Source organism: Coregonus lavaretus (genome assembly GCF_964263955.1).
Source record: "Coregonus lavaretus genome assembly, chromosome: 39".
NCBI lineage: Eukaryota > Metazoa > Chordata > Actinopteri > Salmoniformes > Salmonidae > Coregonus > Coregonus lavaretus.
In genome coordinates this window covers 3,845,361-3,851,471 of record NC_140026.1, presented here as the reverse complement: position 1 = coordinate 3,851,471, position 6,111 = coordinate 3,845,361, and positions in this window count along the sequence as shown.

Sequence of the window (6,111 nt, the reverse complement as noted above, 5' to 3'; positions counted from 1 at the left end):
ATGACCAAATATGAATCAATATGAAATACTCAACAACAACAACAACAACAACAACAACAACAACTACTACTACTACTACTACTACTACTACTACTACTACTACTACTACTACTGTATCACTATGTCCTACATTACATTTTACAAGCATTACTATATCACTGTGTTATTCTAGCAGGACTCAACAAAAAGAGAGATGTTTATCAGTGCACCAATGTCATGGTATTGTTGTCAGATGAAAGAACTCTATAATGTGTTGCATGGAGAAGACATGTTGAGATCCAGAACCATCTTACTGAATGGATCACATTCTCAGTTGTCCACATTACATTCATATGATACTGTGTATACTGTAGTGTACATCCAATACATTCCACTAGGTGTCTCATCAGTCCCATTATTTACAATATTTACATCATCAACAGTGGTAGTAGCAGAGACGTAAGAGCAAGCGAGACATTTCACTTGCTCCTTTTTTGTGCTTCATATACAGTCAGTCAATGAATTAAGCAGATCAGATCCAGCTGCTATCACATTGGTGTTATCGTATCTGAAGATTATGCCTTTGTTAAATGTTTTTCATGACGAAATGGAATGTTGGTTGTTCAGGCCAAAGGGGGGATGTTTTATGATGTTATTTGAAATGTGCCGCTTGGAGGGTGACGCCCGAGGGGAGACTGGTGATTGGCCAGAAGAAGGGAGTAGGCCCTCCCTTTGCATTGTTTATAAATAGGGGGTAAACGATGAGACGGCAGAACGGCCATAACAATCTGGGAGGCGTTCTCCAGGCAACGCGTGTCTGTGAATTTATGCTGTAACCTCGTGGTATGAATAAAAACTTCTGACACGATGCAGCATAACGGACTTTTTGTTCATCAGCAATATTACCACCATTCATCATATACGACATAATGGCACCCAACGTTGGGCATGGGTTTGCGTCTCCTCTTTGTTTCAGTCAACCGCCGGCCTAACTCTCTCTGAAGCATGGCCGAAAAAGGGTGAGTGTGTTCTTACCGCTTCGGAGTTTGTTAGATTGGATATGACTTGTGTACATTGAAGGGATGTTCCATATGACCTGGCCTCAGGTGGTGTTTGTTGCTGGTCGACTGAAGTCTGCTAAATTTATTTCATCGGAAACGACAGTTAATTGGAATTTAGAGCATTAAACTGTAGGATTTAGAGTGATAAGTTTATATTTCATTGGTAACGGATGGCAATGATGGGTAAATTCAGATATGCGCATTCTTTAGAGCATTGCAGTGGTTTAGATAAGACCTCGTTACGAACGGGGCGACCAACAGGGTGGGCCAAAATCCTGGAAATGCATTAGGAGTTTCCAGGTCAGTCTGGGACTGGGGTTGGTGGGACATTTCTTGGGGATGGCTTACTCAACTTCTGTTCGACGGGATAGTTGCATTGGGGGGGATCGCTCACTGAAATAGCCATACCCACGGCAGAATAAATTTAGGGCAAAGGAAACAGTAATCAATTAAAGGTGCAATGCGGGATGTTCATTTGTGTAGTAGGTCGCAGTTGGCTAGAGGCTGAAGCTAGGGCTGGATTGGTTTAGGCTACGTGGTGCCTCGTTGCTATGGTGGCTGAGGTGGATGCTAATGTTACATGCTAATTGTGTGTTGTGTCAGTGTACCTTGGGCTAAGCTAGATGCTAATTGTGTTGCGTGCTACATGCTAACGGATATCCTTAGAGGTCCACTGCGATGGATTCAAGCCTCTTAAACTTGTTTGTATGTAGGTGGAACTGAAAGTTCGGCGTAAATGTGAGTTATGTTGTGTTATTGTCTGGCTATAAGTGTAAAATAGAGAAACTGAGGTAGGATGCTGGCGTTCTATTTTGTAGTAAGCATGGGCTTGAATGGTTGTGCGCATGCGTTTAATTTTGCGACACTACACTACAGAAAGGGGGAGTTTATGACACGAGATTAGGACACGCTTTGGTTTACGGCACTAAATCTACGACATGCGGTCGACGAAACAAAATGGTGGCGTTAGTAAATGTATGGGGATGTGTTTAATTTTAAAATGATATTTGCGCATGCGTGGGATTCTGCAAAACAACACATGGGGGCTGTAGGGAGACGGAGAAACACACAGACAGAGAGATTTTAGCACGAGTATTCTAGTTTAAAGATTGGTTAAAGATGAAACTTGTTTTGTAGCCTATTGAATTTATAAATTAGATATATGGTAGCGGATTATAATACATTTAATTAAATAATTAAATAACGGATTAAAATAAAATAAAAAGGTTTTTGGGCGATCTATAATTAGTCCTGAGTTAAAGTCTTACAGTGAATAATGTAGAACGAACGAATATTGAATGGTTGGAAATACTCAGTGACTGCATTAACGACTAAAATGTTATGTTGTGTCTTTGTTCTTCTGTCATATGAGAGGAACGCTAAGTGGGAGGAGCGAGGAGATACAGGAAGTGATCACGTCACGTGGCAGAGGATCAAGTAAAAAAAAAAAAGGTTTTGGTACTGATTATGGTTACAAAATCTTTCCCTAACAGGATATGTGATGTTATGACGATTTTACAAGGGGCTTGGCAAATTCTATTTCAATAAAAGTTACATTTTGGAGGCTATGTGCATCACTGGGCTGGATTACAGTTCGATTGGAAATCAGGTACTGACATTATTCTTTAAATTTATGATAATTAGGGGTTATAGAGCAAGGGGTTAAAGGCTTTGTTTAGGGGTATTTTAGTCTGAAGATGACTAACTTGCATTTACTTGCATTTGATGGGTTGTGGTAATATACTCAACACTAATTGATAAATTGGTGATATAGGAATAAAAAATTGGTTTTAAATTATTCATCATTTTTAATTGAGTTTTTAATGGGTTTTTATTTTTAATTAAAGGGTTTTTGAATAAGGCATTTAATTGAATGTTTTTAATATTCATATTTTATTTTATTTAATTTTTTTTGGAGGAGAAAAAAAAAAAAAAAAAATTTTATTTTTTTATTTTTTTGAAGGTTGTTAGGGTTATATTAATAATTTAAGGGGGGAAGCCTATATAACTTATACAGTCTAGAATAAGATAGTTCACAATAAAGGAATATAAAAGGGTGTTACAATGGGGAAAAAGATATCAGGACTATGAGAGTCATTTCACGGGTGGAAATAGGGGTAATCCTTTAATTAAAGTGTTGCTAGGTTATCCGGCAAGTGAAACAAAAGTTGCCCTTCATTCTCAAACAAAAATTGATAAAATATGTCAGCAATAAGATAGGTTTAAAAAGTAGAGCTTAGGGATGTTTATTCTCAGCTTACAATGATCATCTAGCAGGGTGATTATGGCATCAGAGATGAAGACGAATACGAGCAGAAACAACGATGAAGATGAATTCAGAAGACGGAAGAAAATGGGATGTCTGGGAACTTAAGGAGATGAGGAGGATGAAGATGAGTGATTGAGAGAGGTCATGGGTGGATATGACTCTGATCAGAAGGAAGTGGCAAGAGAGGAAAGAAGGATACTGGAGACTTGATCTCTGATGAAAGTTGAACGAAGGAGACAAGAGATTCGAGTTCTGATGAAGAAAGTGATGAAGATTTGGAGATTAAAGGTGTTGTATGTTCAAGAGGATTTTATCCTACAATGACTGGCAAAGAAGAAATAGGAGATATAGACCGAGGCGTATCAGGCCTGGAGGAAGAGACGACTTTGGGAGAGGTAAGGGAGCTAGAGGAACAGCTCGAGACGCTGAAGATATAGAAGAGACAAGGAGAAAACCTGCGGAGAACATTTTTAATCCCAAGAATTGAAGAAGAACACATTGAGGTCAAGAAGAGCCCACTAGTAAGAAGATGATGGAAGATGATGTTTCGAGGACAGAACTTGGAACTAAGGTTGAAGAATACTGATATGTCAACGATGAGAAGAACCGGACGAAGAAAACTCAAGCAAATACAACTTATAACTGGTGGTGGAGAAGAAGAAAATAAGTGTTGGTTATGAAGAATCAGAGTGAATCAAATCAACAATCACTGTTACAGCTTCAACTGAACAATATCAAAGGCAATTGTACCAGCCAAGGGGGGACCAGATGTTCCATATCGATCGCCAGTTTCTGGACAGACACAGAATTGGAGAGGGAGAAGAACAAAGAAGGAGGAATATTTCAGCTACACTTTCAGCAACTTTCAGAAGACTAGTATAATTATGGACAGATTGGGTACTTTACCTGTTCATGCAACAAGTTAGGAGGAAGAACAGAGAACATTTTTAAGGAAGATGAAGGAGGAAGTGAAGATCACCTGTTCTAGAAGAGATGAAGGGGGGTGCATTGCTGAGAGCATCGATTAGAGAAGAAGAGGAAATAGCTAACAGTTGAAACAACTGACCATTAGAAGTGATAGTGAATAGGGGAAAAACTTATCGGGGTTCAGTCTAAAAAGGTTAAACATATCACTCTGTAAAATAAACTAATTAGGTTAGGATAGGGATTGGAAGTAGTAAAATAGTTTAATTACTCTTAGGGAATCAATTGAGCTCTGCTATAAAAGTCAAAGAGGAAGTAAAAGAGACATACTAATATTAGAAGATGCTGTTATGGCAGTGTTGGGAAGAGATGCATGGTGTAAATTTAAGTGTTCAATCAGAGGCATACTGACTGTCTGGTAGAATATTTTAAGAAGTAGGGTTTTTTGGGAATCATTTGCTTAAAAGATAATATCATAGGAAGGATGATAATGTATTAGATTACATGTTAGACAATCTGTCTGGGAAAATAAACTTAATAGGGGTGACTGTTATTTTGGGTTACATTCTTACACTAAGAGATTTGAGGTTAGGCTAAAAGGTGTTTAGTCGGTTTTGCCAAGTCTGTGTGTAATGAGTCAGAAGCAGGTGGGGAACTTTTCCAATCACATATTCTAAAAATTTGGTGGTAAGAGATTTTGTCCATAAGTCAGGGGAAAAGGTTTTAAATGTTATGAGAGAAAAGATTAGATTAAAATAGGTTAGGAGAACTAGGGGTGAAGGAACTCTGAGACAGTAAGCTAAGGTTTAAAGTTAGTAGTGAGAGAGAACAGTAATGAATGACACTGTACAGTAGGGAGATCAAGGTCATTCTAGGTGTATTTTGTGTAATCAAAAGTTTAAAGTTTAGAGGTAGAACTGAAAGGGGAAAAAGTGACACTAGTGGGGATGGATGGAAGTACAAGGAAGGAGTTCAAAGTCTTATGGGAAAACTAGGAGTAAATAAGGACATTAACACTTCAATCTGTGATAACAACAGTGGGAAACAATTTAACTCTTTCAACATTGATAGGTATTAAAGTCATAAACATATTGCATTTGATTATAAGGGAACCAGTACAGCACCAATTTTAGGGGGAAAAATACTTATTAGGGTTTAAGATGGGGACGTTTCTCTCATATGGAGAGATAATTATGGAGAATAAGTATTGTTATCAGGACCAGGAGTAGAAGGAGGTATAGTTTGGAATAGGGTTAGGAGTGACTGTTCACTTATGTTGCGTAATATTATAGAGAAAGGTTAGGGAGAATATATGTGTACTTATTTAGGGCAAGCATTAGAATTTGTTTCGGTTAGGAATTATTGGTTAAAGGGCAATGTAATTCATAAAGTAACACTTATAATGGAAGATTTGAAGTCTGTAGAAGTTTTCACAGTCATTGAGGGAGTTCAGGAGGAGTAGAACTGAATGGACAGTAGTCACTCCAACAGTAGATAATACACAGAGGATAATGGGAAATTTTGCATTAGAAGTAATTAGGGTTGATACAGCAGCTAAATCAACTACTTTAATGGTAACTTTGGAAGGGATTAATGATACTATGGCAATAGCAAATATAGGAGTATGATACTGACAACAATTGTTCTGAAATTAAAGAGGTAGCAAGAGGGACTCAGGAGGTTATGGTACGAATGGGGTTAAAATAGAGCAGATAGAAACAATATAGATTAATCTGAAATGGAGAATAGAGATTCATCATGGAAGCTGCAGTATGGGGTCTTTTGATTTTGATGACAGAGGGGGGGGGCATCTGATCAGTGCTGCTCGTTCCTCTGTTGTGGAAATTAGAGATAGATTAACTCATTCTGTGGGGTCAG